Raw genomic sequence first — 14,021 nt, 5'->3', positions numbered from 1 at the left:
ACTAAGCCCGTGCACCACAACTACTGAGCCCATGTGCCACAACTACTGAAGCCCATGCGCCTGGAGCCCGTGCTCCGCAACAAGAGAAGCCACCACAATGAGAAGCCCGCACACCGCAACGAAGAGTCGGCCCCGCTTGCCACAACTAGAGAAAGCCCACATGCAGCAACGAAGGCCCAACGCAGCCAAAACTAAAAATTTTTAAATTAAAAAAAAAATTCAATGACATTTGTTGCATATAAAATTCCTTAGCTTGGCATTCAAAGACTTTGCTCTACTAAAACTGGCCTAATCATTAGCCCCCAGACTTAACCCTCCTTTCAAGTGTAGCTTTCCCCTCCTAACTTGGCTTAAGTGAGGTTCATCTCATTCCAGCTGTTGTGCTCAGTTAACATCTTCTTGGTCTTCCTAGCTTCACTCTCACACCTCTCCCAATCTATTCTCCAAAATAAGTAAACTTTTGAGAACTTTTCATGTGTGATACAAAGGCTCTTTCTTAGCTGGCCCCTGCCCACATCTCCAGCCTCATCTATCTCTATTCCTCTACCCACAGACACAATCTGCTCCAAACATAGAGAACTACTTGTAGAGTCCTGCTCACACTTCAATACCTAGAAGGAATATTCCTTCTCCCTGGCATGTTCTTCTTGACCTCTTCTACATGGCTCTCCAGTGATCATCTCATAAGGAAAGTGTTCTCTGACCCCTCAATCTCTTTTTTCTGTGTTTTGATAATGCCTTCCACAAAGCTCTGTTATTATAGTTATCACACAGTATTTTAATTGTTGCTTATCTGTCTCTTTCACTGGACTCTGAGCTCCGTGAGGGTTAGACTTGAACTTACTCACCTCCAAATGAATTATGGCATACAAATTTTAATACTACTATATGAATCAAAATCTACAGTGGATAAAAAAATGAAAATAAGTAAGACATTGAGATTCCGTACTTCCTATGTAAAAACATATTCATTCTTTCATTCACTCAGTCAACAAATATTTATTTAGCACCTACTAAGGGCCAGGCACTATGCCAGACCCTAGGGAGTTGGTAAGGACAATGCAAACACATACACAAAAAGAATCCTGAGAGTCCAAAATGTTAACATTGGCTATTAACTCTTTGAATCTTGGGGAGATTTGAATAATTGAAAATCATCTCTATTCCCCAATTCCTCCTTAATGAACATGCATTAATTTTATAATCTTACACACACACACACACACACACACACACACACACACACAAATGAGGGGTCCTCCCAAATTACAAATTCCTACCAATCAGTAAGAATACAATACGCAAAGTAAATAATGTGCAAATTTGTCAACCATAGCTAATGTGAAAGCAAAACAATTTTTGAGAACTTTTAGTCAGATTCCAATTATACCTAATACAAAGAACAACAAAGACTAAAGTATGCAAAAATACTTCAGGATTTCCACTGTGCCTACTTTTGAAAAAGATCCCATGCAAATTGTCCAAGAAAAACACTGACCACAAGATCAATACCACCCTAGTTTCCCACACTGCAGAAAACAAAAATTTGTCATCCTATTCCATTTAATGCAGGAGAAGAGATGACAATCTCTATACAATTTGTTCAGAAGACAAATTAATAAGTAACACCATATTTCATCTGTATAATGATTTACAGTTTACAGTTCACAAAGCACTTTGACCTTAACAATAATTCTATTTTCTTGTTCCCACTGGATAGATTAAAAAACTAATGATTGAAAAAAAAAAAAACTAATGATTGAGATGAAGAAGGTCTTTCTAACTATGACTCAAAATCCAAAAGCCATAGAAGACAAGATTGATAAGTCTGTCTACATAAAAATCTAGAAGTTCTGCATGGGAATAAAAGAAGTCAGAAGACAAATGTCAAAATGGGAAAATATTTGCAATACATACCCCAGACAAAAAAGTTTATCTTATTACATGTATATATGATATATATACATAAATACATATATATCAATACATAAATAAATATATATACATATTTATATCATATATAAAAAGAGAGAGAAACTTAGAAATTAATAGGAAAGAGGCCTATGACTCAAAAGAAAAACAGGTAAAGAATTTAAACACGTAGTTTACAGAAAAGGAAACATGAGTGATCAAACAATATAAAAAGATCCTTAACCTTAACGTAATATTTTAAAACTTAAAACTACTCTGAGGTATCATTTTTCTCTATCAGATTGGCAAAAATTCAAGTTTGATAACAGTAAAACATAATCTTAGTAACACCAATCCTGAAGCCAGAATACTTGGTTTGAATTTCTGCCACAGTAACTGTATGATTTGAGCAAATCACTTAAAGTCTCTATTCCTCAAATTATTAATCTGAAAAACGGAGATAATAACAGTACCTACCTCAAAGGATGTTATTAAGATAAAATGAAGTAATGTATATAAAGCACTTAGAACAGTATCTGGTACACAGTAAGTACCATGTAAGTATTAGCTATGATACAGCTAATGTTGGTGAGTGAACAGGCAATGCACATTTTGGAGCAACCCCAAAGGGAAGCAATTTGGCAACATATTTCACAGTTATAAATGCATATATCCTTTGACTTAGAAATCCCACTTTCTATAAAGTGATCCCACAAATATCCTTTTACACATGTAAAATGACACATGTTCAAGGGTCTCCATTACAGAATTGCTTATAATATCAAAAGAGTAGAAGCAACATACATGTACAACAATAAGGAACTAGTTAAATTATGATACATCCATTCAATGAAATACTGTGCAGATTTCATGAAAAAAAGCAGAAACTCTCTATGTACTGATCTGGAAAGATCTCCAAGATACATTAAGTGAAAAAAAATTTGGGGGGTAATGGGTTGAAGGTACAGAACAGTGGGGACTATGGACTAACTTTTGCATGAAAAGTAGGAAAAATACATTCATAATTGTAAGCGTTTGCCTAAAGAAAGTCTAAAAGAGTGTAAAGAAACCAGTAAAAGTGGTTGGGCAAGGGACATGAAACTGCGTGGATGAGGAATAGGCATAGGAGTGAGACTTTCACTGTTTATATAAAATATATAAATATTCAACTATTTATTTAACCATTTGAATGTATTACCTATTCAAAAATTAAATTTAAAAAAACCTAACGCTCAGAGGATAAAAAATTTGCCTACAATCATATAGCCAATCATAACAGGGTCAATGACAGTTAGGACTTCCACTTTTTTCCTTATATCACACTGCCTTTCTGAAATTTTCAGGAATGTAAGATTTAAAAATTATCACAAGTAAGCCTTTCTCTGAAACAACCACTCCGAGTGCTCAGTAGAAATAACACCAGTGAGACTACACTGAAGTCATCTCCATATGACGACTTGGAAAACAGTATAATACTCATTGTTGGCCCAAAACATTCACCATCACCCACACTATACAATGTAATACTTGGGCTTCATTTACCAGAAGGAGACAAAATTCTCATAAAAGCCCTTATCATAGATTTCAAATTCCAACACAACATTCATTTTGCAGAAAAGATGAAATGTACGACACAAAGATTATATTTATAAACACTTTCGCATAGAGAAAAAATCATTAAAGCAAGTCAGCTTTCTACTCTAAATAAGCCAGGGAATGAGTACATGTAAATATGTAAATATGTAATTTACTTTTTACAAATAACGTAAGTACAAAATGTCATTGGGGATACTGGGTTGGAGATTCCCTAGTCTAGCTTCTCAGCACGTACACTTTTAAACAGAGCTAAACAGGCCTATCATATTCCAAATCACAAAAGATCTGTGTTTCAGACCATCCCAAATAGACATCTGTTTGAGAGAATAATACATCATACATCCAGGGCATCAAGTATTTGAGGATCTCGACATTAATTCACACACAAATATCTGTACCACCTAGTACTGCTTTTGAACAAGTGCCAAGGAACGTCCAACTCAATTCTGGGTCCCTTAGTTCTGAGCAGCCCCACATATAGGACCCAATATCTTCTCTGTTCCATTTCCCGCTTCATAGTGGGCAACTATGACATCCATACTGATGACATATCAATATCCTTTATAGCCCCTTAACCTCCCACTACTTCAATAATCTATGCGTCTATTCCCCTTCAACAGCACTGAGACAGTTACACTCTGGTTTTTTTTTTTAAGTTTATTTATTTACTTATTTATTCATTTGTTCATTCATTTATTTTGGCTGCGTTGGGTCTTTGTTGCTGTACATGGGCTTTCTATAGTTGCAGCGAGTGGGGGCTAGTCCATTGTGGTGCGCAGTCTTCTCATTGTGGTGGTTTCTCGTGTTGCGGAGCATGGGCTCTAGGCACGCGGGCTTCAGTAGTTGTGGCTCGCAGGCTCTAGAGTGCAGGCTCAGTAGTTGTGGCACACAGACTTAGTTGCTCCGCGGCATGTGGGATATTCCCAGACCAGGGCTCGAACACGTGTCCCCTGCATTGGTGGGCGGATTCTTAACCACTGCGCCATCAGGGAAGTCCCTACACTGTTTTTTGTTTTACCTTGAAACTATATTTATACTGAACTCTCAGCTTTCTCATTCTGTTTTTCTTACAAAACCTAGTCTTCAACCACATTTCTGATTGTCTCCTTATTTTCCAAGTACACCAGCCCCAAAGAAGGTTTTATTTCTCACAGCCCCAGCTCTGACGCTCAAAGTGCATCATACCATCATACCTCCCACACTATCACTAGCAATGTAAAATTACTCTCCATTTTACCTTTCTTTCTTGTAAATTCCAATTCTGGATCAACCCAATCATCTTTTTTGCCCTCTTGCTCTTAGGCTGCTGGAGTGGAAAATGCATGCTCCTGGGCCCCACTACAAATATATATTTCTAACTTTAACTTGGCTTAAATGTGTCAGCAATCTTTTTTATTTAATCCTTAATCCAGGGACTTCCCTCCCTGGTGGCGCAGTGGTTAAGAATATGCCTGCCAATGCAGGGGACACAGGTTCGAGCCCTGGTCCGGGAAGATCCCACATGCCACAGAGCAACTAAGCCTGTGCACCACAACTACTGAGCCTGCGAGCCACAACTACTGGGCCCACATGCCTAGAGCCTGTGCTCCGCAACAAGAAGCCACCGCAATGAGAAGCCTGCACACTGAATGAAGAGTAGTCCCCGCTCGCCGCAACTAGAGAAAGCCCACGTGCAGCAACGAAGACCCAACGCAGCCAAAAATAAAAATAAATTAATTAATTAAAAGAAGAACCCTTAATCCATTCCTCTTTCATTTTCCATTGAATATTTCCATGGCCATAATACTCAAGCCAGAAACTCACCATAGTTCCTTCAGTCTCCAAAGATAATTGACGTCTCCACAGATAACTTATCACATCAACAAAATAAAACCATCTTTTAAACTCTCTCACCTTCCTTCTCTCCTACCACATCATTATCCATCTCGATGTCTATCCTTTCGGTGTCAAAGAATGAAATGCCCAACGTATCTCCTAAATAAAATTTCCCCTCAACCTACCATACTAAAAAGAAAAACACACATGTGCCATAGTGGAAAGAACACAGGTTTCAGAGCTAGACAGACTTTTTCAAATTCTTGCCTATAGCTTCCCAACTGTAAAAGAGGGATACTGATACATAAACAAGGCTGTTGTGATCTATAACGCATCTTTATGATACCTGGCATATAGCATAACCTCAACAAAGGTGTTTCACTACTATCAGCTCTCCTTCATAATCACAGTTGTTGAAAGAGTAATTTTACTGTCTCACATTTGCTCCTCAATCCATCACGATCTGACTACTGCCATCATTCCCACCATCACGCTATCTAAAGTGTCTTTCAAAGAAAGCAAGTGATCTTCTAATTACTAAATTCAGTGGTTTCTTCCGAATTCTCATTCTACTGGTCATACACCACATCATACACTGATGGTCGCCCTCTCCCTTCTTGAAACCCTTTCTTCCTTTGGCTTCTATCATAATGCCATTCTGTTCTAGTTCTTGTCCCACTGTTTTAACCTCTCTTTCTCAGTGTCTATTACCCTTCAAACAATGATATTCCTTCTGGTCCACAGCCCTTTTCTTCTCTTCTTTCAGTATTACCACCCCATACTAAGGCTTCAAACATCCCCCATATACTCTTTGTTGACCCTCAAATATATGTATTCAGTTCCAAACTTTCTCCCAGTTTTCAGACCCAAATTTCCATCTACCCACAATGATACCTGAAAAACACCTCAAACTAAACTTATCCAAAATCACATTACCTCCCCTCAAAATTGCTTCTTTATGTTCCCTATTTCAATTAACACTATCAATCCATCCCATCAGCCAAGTTAGAAATCCCCCACTAATTCTCTCAACTCTATTTTTTTCATAATAAATACTATCTATTAAAAGACAAAAGTGAAAATACAAGTTACAGATCAGAAGAGAATTTTTGTAACTAATTGTACTCAAAGTATATTAAAAAAAACTTTTAGAACTTAGTAAGAAAAAACCCCACAAAGTAGAAAAATGGGCAAGAGACTTAACAAGCAATTCACAGAAGAAACCAAATTGGGAAACACAAGATATTCAACATTATTAATAATTGGGGAAATGCAAATAAAGACCACAGTACCTTTTTATACCCCCTAAATTGGTAGAAATTTAAATGTCAGATACTACCAAATACTAATAAGAATATGAAGCAGTGATAACATTCATACTCTGCTATAGGAGTGTAAATTGCTGCAACCACTTTGGAAAACAATCTGATATCTTATGAAGTTAAAGTGCATATACCCCATGACCCTACTCCTAGGTCTTGTTGCATGTGTGTACCCCCAACTCCAGCCATAGGCAATCACTAATCTACATTCTGTTTCTTTAGTTTTGCCTACTCTGGACATTTCGTATAAATGGAATCATACAGTCAACTCTATTTTGAAACCTCATGGAACTGCATGCCATTCTCTTCATTTTCCTACCACTATTCCCCTCTGACCTGGATTAGCACACTACTTTCCTGCCTACCTAGGCTTTCTGCCTCCACGCTCTTCACTTTGAATTCTTCCTCCATATTTTCACCAGAGATAATCAACCATACCAAACTCCTGCTTAAAAGCTTCAATGGCTCCCCATACCTACAGAATAAAGTCCAAATTATTTAGCAAAGTTTTTTTCAGAGGGATACATTGAAAGGTTTTTAAATTCGACAAACCCGGTTTCACTTCTAGCTAAATCTGAATACTGGCTTAGTCCAGAGTGTTCAAAGTTAAGGGTAAAAGGCAGAGGAGGGAAAAGGAAAGATGCGGAGAGGAGGGATGACAGGGGAGGAGTGAAAAAAAGGAGTCAGTAGTGTCCGAGGGGAGGGAAGTATCTTTCGAGGGTAGAAGTGGGTGTTTTCGAGGGTGTTACGTTTGAGAAAAAAAGTGAGGGAGTCCAGATCTCTGAGCGAGCTGACAGGGTGGAGCTGGAGGTCTCAGAAACGGGAGTTCTGCGACGAAATGAAGAAGTCCTGAGTCTCTGAAGTGGGGAAAGAGCCTGAAGGAGTCGGGGACCAAGTCCCTGATACGAAGGAACTTCTACGGGTTCCGGGCCTCTAAGGTGGGGAGGGAGAAGGCGCGGGGCAGGGGTAAGAAGCCGTCCTGGGACCCTGAAGGAAGTGAAAAGAGTAGGGGAAGGGGTCGAGGAGTGTCCCCAGCCGCTGAGAGGAGGCTCCGGGAAGCGAAGGAGTCTTGCCAGTGCTAAAAGACCGGAGCACCAATGCTCCTAAGCCCATGCGGGCGGTAGCCGCGCACGCGGGCCGGGGTGCCCTGGGTTAGTGCCCCACGCGCTCTCTTGGCGTTACCTGAGGCGGGACTGAGCAGCCAGAGGGGTGCCTGCGCGGGCGGGAGGGGGAGGCGGAGGCAAAGAGGGAGCATAGTAGCCCTCACAGCTCGGAGGCGGCAGCGGCTCTTAGCCTGCGGAGGCGGTAGGGCTCCCTCGCGCAGAAGCCGGCGACTCGGCTGGGCCAGCGGCGGCGGAGGACGAGGAGGCTACTGCCATGACCCCGCAGCCGGGGCCGCTCCCCTCGCCTGTTCGGCGAGGTCAGGAGAATGATCCGGCCGGCGAGCCAAAGAGCGCAGCTGGAAGAGCCCTGGGCTGCCCAGCCGCGAGCGACTGAAACTCCTGCCCAAGCGGGCAGGGAAGCTAGGGGCGGGGTTTCAACGGTCACGCCCCTCTTCTCAAGCCCTCCCTCAGAGCAGCCAATCAATCGTTAATCCTGGAAAAACGAGCTAGTGGAATTGCCCAATTAGCACTAGGAATGCCACGTGGTATGAGGGTGGACACAATGGGCGTTCAGAAAAGCCAATCATCAGCCCAAAGCGCCAACTCCGGAGGACGAAGGGAACCAATAGGAAGGAAGTAGAAGTAAAAACAGAAGAGGCAGTGTGCGGGAAAGGCGGAACCAAGGGCGGAACCAAGGAGGAGAGAATACACCTGGGGAAAACCCGAGCCCAGGAGCCTCTCAGAGGGCGGGAGAGTAAACACAAAATGGGCCAATCAAAATGCCAAACATATAAGCGCTTGGTAATTGATAGAGGCAACAGAAAATGGATTCTACTGGCGCGGCTTTTGGCTTCGTGAAGATATAGCTGAATAAGGACTTGAGTAGGCAAAAGCCGTATGAACGCAGAGTCGGACAGGATCTCACTATAGTGTGGAGGGAAAACTGAAATAAACAATTATTAGCGACTTGAGATAGTAAGAGCAATGGGTATAAATGCTGAGCGAGCAATACCTCTAAACTAAGAGATTCGATTTGGTGAAGCCTTCTTCCAGGAGGTTAACACTTGAGCTGGCTTGAAAACAGGTTAGAGAATAAGAATGCTATTCAGCTGTTCAACAGGCACATATTTCCTCATGCTTTCCATACGCCTGGACCTCATGCCATCAAGGTATGAGCCTGAGCAGATTGAAGCTTCCAGGGCAAGAGCAGGCAAACAGTGGAGTATGGCCTTCCTGCACCCACGTTCCCTGGGGTTAGAGACCTCCTTTGTGCCATCTTTAGACTTGCCTCCTGTTGCAAGGGTCTTGACAGATGAGTGGAATTTGAACAGTTGGAGTATAGGTGGTGTGCATTTTTGGTGGCAATAAAGTTTAAGAAAGATGTGTGGTAAGAGATAGAAGGCAGAGATAAGAGGTTAAATGTGGGTTCAGCTTAAATGCCAAACTTGTCCTTTCTTTTTTATGCTGGGAGAATTATCAGAGGTTCTTTAGCAGGAGAGTAGCCTTTACAGGACACTGTTTTAGGAAGATTGATAGCTCACAGGATCTCTAAAGGGAGAAAAGAGGTCACCATCACCCAGTCCCCTTGGCAAGCCTTTTCTGTATCATTCGCCTGGCAACAAATCATGTGCTGCCACCTGGTGACTGTTCAAATACCATTGTTCCACATTGCTATTTAATGTTTCTGTTGGAGCCCTGGCACCCTTGCAAACCTGTCTTCCACAGACCTTGATGCAAAGTAGTTGATAAATAAGTAGAGCACTGGTAGCAAGTAGATTAAATAGTGCCATTATGCCAGATATATCACCTGCCCAGTAAAAGATGTCAAAGACAGGGGTTCCTTGTATCTGCTTCAGCAGGAAGATGAGCCTTCATAGGAACTTTTGGGTTTTGTTTTTTTGAACAGGTTCTGTTGGACCCAGGTCTCATCTCTACCATTCCATTCTCATCAATCTCCCTAATGCTGAGGGGGAAGAAAACATGAGGATTGCCTTATAGCTATTCAGGTGTCAAAGGCCCACCCTTCATGACCTGTCTGCTGATTAGGCCAGGGCCTTGAATGTACCCCAAAACAGGAAGTAGTTCCTGCTCTACTCACCCCAGCCTTTTATTATGCTTTTATTTCAGATAACTGTCTCCTCTTCCCAGCTAGACTGAGCTAAGAGATGGGAGTCCACTGCACATCTTAGCTTAGGACAAATATATACCAGGACTGTTATGTATTATGCTCAATAAACATCCACTTGGTGGATAAATGACATTATTTTTTGGGCTGTATTTAGCACTGGAAGAGACGTAATGAGACCTCAGTGAGATGCTGCTACTTCTAGGGAAACCCTGGACTGCACTGTCTAGAACACAAAGCCCAGGTAAGGAAAAAGTAAAGCTTCCCTAATCTACCCAGGAAGGTATACTTCCAGAGAGCAACCAAGTGGTAGAAGGATCAGAACCAATAGCCACAAAGCATTTTAAAAAATATAATAGGAAATATCAGAGTGCATAACTCTTAGTAAGAATAGTATTGAATAAGGGCTTCCCTGGTGGCGCAGTGGTTGAGAGTCCACCTGCTGATGCAGGGGACACGGGTTCGCGCCCCGGTCTGGGAAGATCCCACATGCCGCGGAGCGGCTGGGCCCGTGAGCCACGGCCGCTGAGCCTGCGCGTCCAGAGCCTGTGCTCCGCAACGGGAGAGGCCACAACAGTGAAAGGCCCGCGTACCGCAAAAATAAATAAATAAATAAATTTAATTAAATACAGCATTGTTTCTCATCATCAAAAAAAAAAAATTTAAAGAATAGTATTGAATCATAAAATTTGTTTCAATTAATAAATACATACATTTATATTTACTATGCTACAATGTAAACTGTATTTCTTACTGGAGGTCACAGTCAAAAAGCCCTGAACGCCATTGGACTAGAGGTAGAGACTGAAAGAAGAGACACTAAGGAGGAGACTGCTGCAGAAATGCAGCCTGGACTGCTGAGGATGAAGAAATATGGAGGGGCTAGAGTGAGCCTCAAGAGGCAGAAGCTGAAAAAAAAGGAGAGGAAGCCTTCTATTTGCCAGGTCAAAGGCGCACCAGAGTGTCTTGCCCTCCTCTGCATCCCCATAGCAGTACTGCCCCAGAGCATTGTCCTACCTCATTCTACCCACCAGAATGGGAGCTCTTCCTTCCAACGTCCACTGAGCACAGGGCTTGCACTCAGAAGATACAGTTATAAATGTCTATGAACTTGGATTTCAGAGAGAGAGGTGACAGGAAGCAGTCAAGTCACAGGTACAGCTGAGTCTATCCCATGTGGGTGCTGATTCACAGAAAACACATCAGGCAGGATTAAACCATTTTATTGCTTGTGGGTAAGGCTGGACAGGCAGTGACAAACCTCAGTAGGGAGGGCAAACACCAGCTAGATCAAGAGGGGAGGGGAAGGGGACCCAGAAACAGGACCTTGGAAGGGAAGGTGAGCAAAGAAGACATCATCCTACTGCTCTTACAAGTCCTTACAGTCACTCAGGAGCATCTTGGGGCCCTTAAAGTATAGGGCTCTGGGCCTGGAGCTGAAAGCTGCTGGGCTGCAGGTTAGAAAGGGTATGCCTCTGGAGATCTAAGAGGAAAGAAAGGGAAGAGAGAACAAATCATCAGCAAGCACTGTGATACATACAGACCTAGGCTGTGGGCCCTGATGGGGAAGGACATAAAGGCCTGACTCGGGATAAGGAGCAACGGAGGTTGATGGATTCACAAAGAAAGAGGCAGAGACTCCATTCTACCCAATGTCAAACAATTAGGCAGCTGGCATCCAGGCACCATTCAGATTCAGCTTCCCCAAGATCCATGCCTTACCCCCACCTAGCTACCTTAAAAGTTCCCAACTACTGTTAACTGTCTGGAAGACTGACTTCAGAGCTAGATGAAGAAAGAGACATGGCGAAGGTGGCAGCCAGGGGCAGCTTAGACTGGAGGACGTGAACGGAGGTCCTGCAAAGGGGAAAGAATCAGAGGCAGAGATGGTGATGGTGGGTCAAGGGGGCCCTCCCAGCACAGAACTGTCCTCCTTCCTGAGGCTAGGACTCCAGTCCCCTCCCCCTTTATCCTCCAAATATATAGAAATACCTCGGTGACTCTGTGTCAAGTAAAGAATGCCCAGTACTGCCCGTATGGGCTGCAACCCCTACCATACCACCCCTACCAGCCCATTTCAAATTTAAGATAGCTAGCTGAACTTTGGTCCCTAGTGCCTGGTCTCTGTGAGACGAATCCCTTCCACTACCGCAAGCACCCACACTCCCTGACCTGAGGGGGTCGTGCTCCCACCGGGCATCCTGGACCTCTGTCCTGGCAGTCTCCAGGGTGTGACTTTTGCCCTCCTGGCCACTTTCCAGCTGATCCAACATCTGCCAGACCATGGGCCCAGGTAGGACCAAACCTCTCCCTCTCCAGAAGCAACTCCCCCTCCCCACAATTAGCCTCTTCAGCACACTTGGAACCCTCATGTGGACAAAGATAGTTTCTCATGGCCTGGAGCAGAGGGCTTGGGAAGAAGAGATTTGGAGGCAGGTGGAGTCAGCACAGGGAAGAGAAGGAAAGAGATAGAGATAGGAGAGGGTATCCTGGCCCGCCAGCAAAACAGGATAGACAGAGAAAGGACGGGGCCTCCAAAGGGAGATGTGAACAGATAGGTCCGATCCTGGTCCTACCTTCCAGCTGTGGGCCTGAGCTTGCCGCCCCTCAGTCATCTGTTTCAGCAGCAGCTCCTGGTGCTGGCCTGTGGATGAGAGAAAATGTAAGGGGGATGTTCTCCAACTTCCTTCCTTCCCCTTCTCTGGCACTGAAAACTAGGACAGAAGCATTCTGGTCCAGCTGCTGAGAAGTTTCCAAGCTGACTGGGGAGACTAGACTCACACCATGAGAGGTAAGACAAAATATTTGGCCAGATTTCTAGGAAGCTCAAGCAGTCAGAGCTATGGTCATTTATTAGGAAAGCAAGAAGGCTTTCCAGAAAAGGGAACAGGTGACTTCATACCCACCCCCAATCTTTTACTCACTCAGCTGGTCCTGCAGCAACTTCAATTCCTCCCAAAGAATCTCTGACTCCTCCCACAGCAGTTGCAGCCTGCAGGAATGACAGCAGTGTCATTCTAAAGCCAATTAACAAGCCCAGAGGAGGCTACCAGAGTACCAGGAGTTCAGAGACCTGAAGAAGGCGAGGTTTTGCCCATCACTTACTCATTCTGCAGCTCTTGGTGAAGGCCACTGGTAGCACTGCACTTTTGTGGTCCTGTTTGTATTTGGGCTCACGCCTGTTCCTGTACCTAGCTTCGAAGGCCCTGCAGTTCCCTTCTCAGCCCCTCCAGGCGTTGCTCCAGGAGAAGGACCCTTTGCTCTGGGCCCCCCTGCAGCAACCTTAGTGATGCTGTAGTGGGACAAGTTGGGGATCAGCCCCTCTAAGAACTTCACACATGAGCCTAGAGACTCCACTTGCAAATCAAGACACAAGCACACACACAACAGGAGTGCAACAAAATGTGTTCACACATATGAGACTGTGTATATGAAGAAAAGAACCGATCAGATACCTTCTAGGGCAGAGATCTGGTACTTCTGCTGCTCTCGCTCTTCCAGCAGGCCCTGCACAGCCTGCCTTAGTGCCTCAGTCACCTACCCAGGCAGAAAAACCACACGATCTATTATGCAAGGGGTTCCCCCAACCCCTGGTATCCTCATCTCACGCAAACCCCAAACATACTCACCTAGGATTCCATGCCTCACCTGAGCCTGGGATCGAAGCTGGGATCGAAGAATAGTAAATTCATCCCAGAGAGAAGATGCACTACGGGCCTCAGCCCAACTTAGTCTCTCTGGGACAATGGGAGTCTCTAGAGCCCAAGGCTGTTGAGCTTGGACTCCTGACTGGGGAGGCAAGTAATGAGGGGAAATCCGGGTCCCAGTCAGGTCTCCTGCTGAGGGAATAAGGAAGGGACGAGTGCAAAGCCTATTGGGGGGGTGGGGGGGGGGCGAAATGTTTGTTCAGGAAAATAAAAAGCTGGAATTTGCAAGGACTAGTGGACGGCATAGGCACTGGAAAAAGGCAGATTCTGGAAAGAGAAAAGGCTGAGGGATAGGTAGAAAAAGGAACAATACCCGTGGTGGAGACTCCAAGGGGATACAGCCTTTGCTACAAAAAAACAAATGCACAGGCCAATGAGTTCTGTCTTGCAGTCCTTTAACCCACAGCCCCTAAACCAGAGGGCGGGGGACTCAGGCGCCCCC

The 14,021-nt window shown here is 43.9% G+C and overlaps 1 protein-coding gene across 1 annotated transcript in view; it reads right to left on the bottom strand.

The window, feature by feature from the left end:
* TESK2 (testis associated actin remodelling kinase 2) overlaps nucleotides 1-8,113 on the bottom strand; it is a 130,088-nt gene extending 121,975 nt beyond the window's left edge. The window contains exon 1 of the mRNA XM_082648505.1: nucleotides 7,827-8,113. The gene's annotated coding sequence lies outside the window, so the exon portion shown is untranslated. The remainder of the gene's footprint in view (nucleotides 1-7,826) is intronic.
* Nucleotides 8,114-14,021: the final 5,908 nt, after the last annotated feature.

This window comes from Grampus griseus (genome assembly GCF_964374135.1).
Source record: "Grampus griseus genome assembly, chromosome: 1".
NCBI lineage: Eukaryota > Metazoa > Chordata > Mammalia > Artiodactyla > Delphinidae > Grampus > Grampus griseus.
Note: the sequence above shows the minus strand (reverse complement) of the source record. Positions and strands in the feature narration are given on the sequence as shown.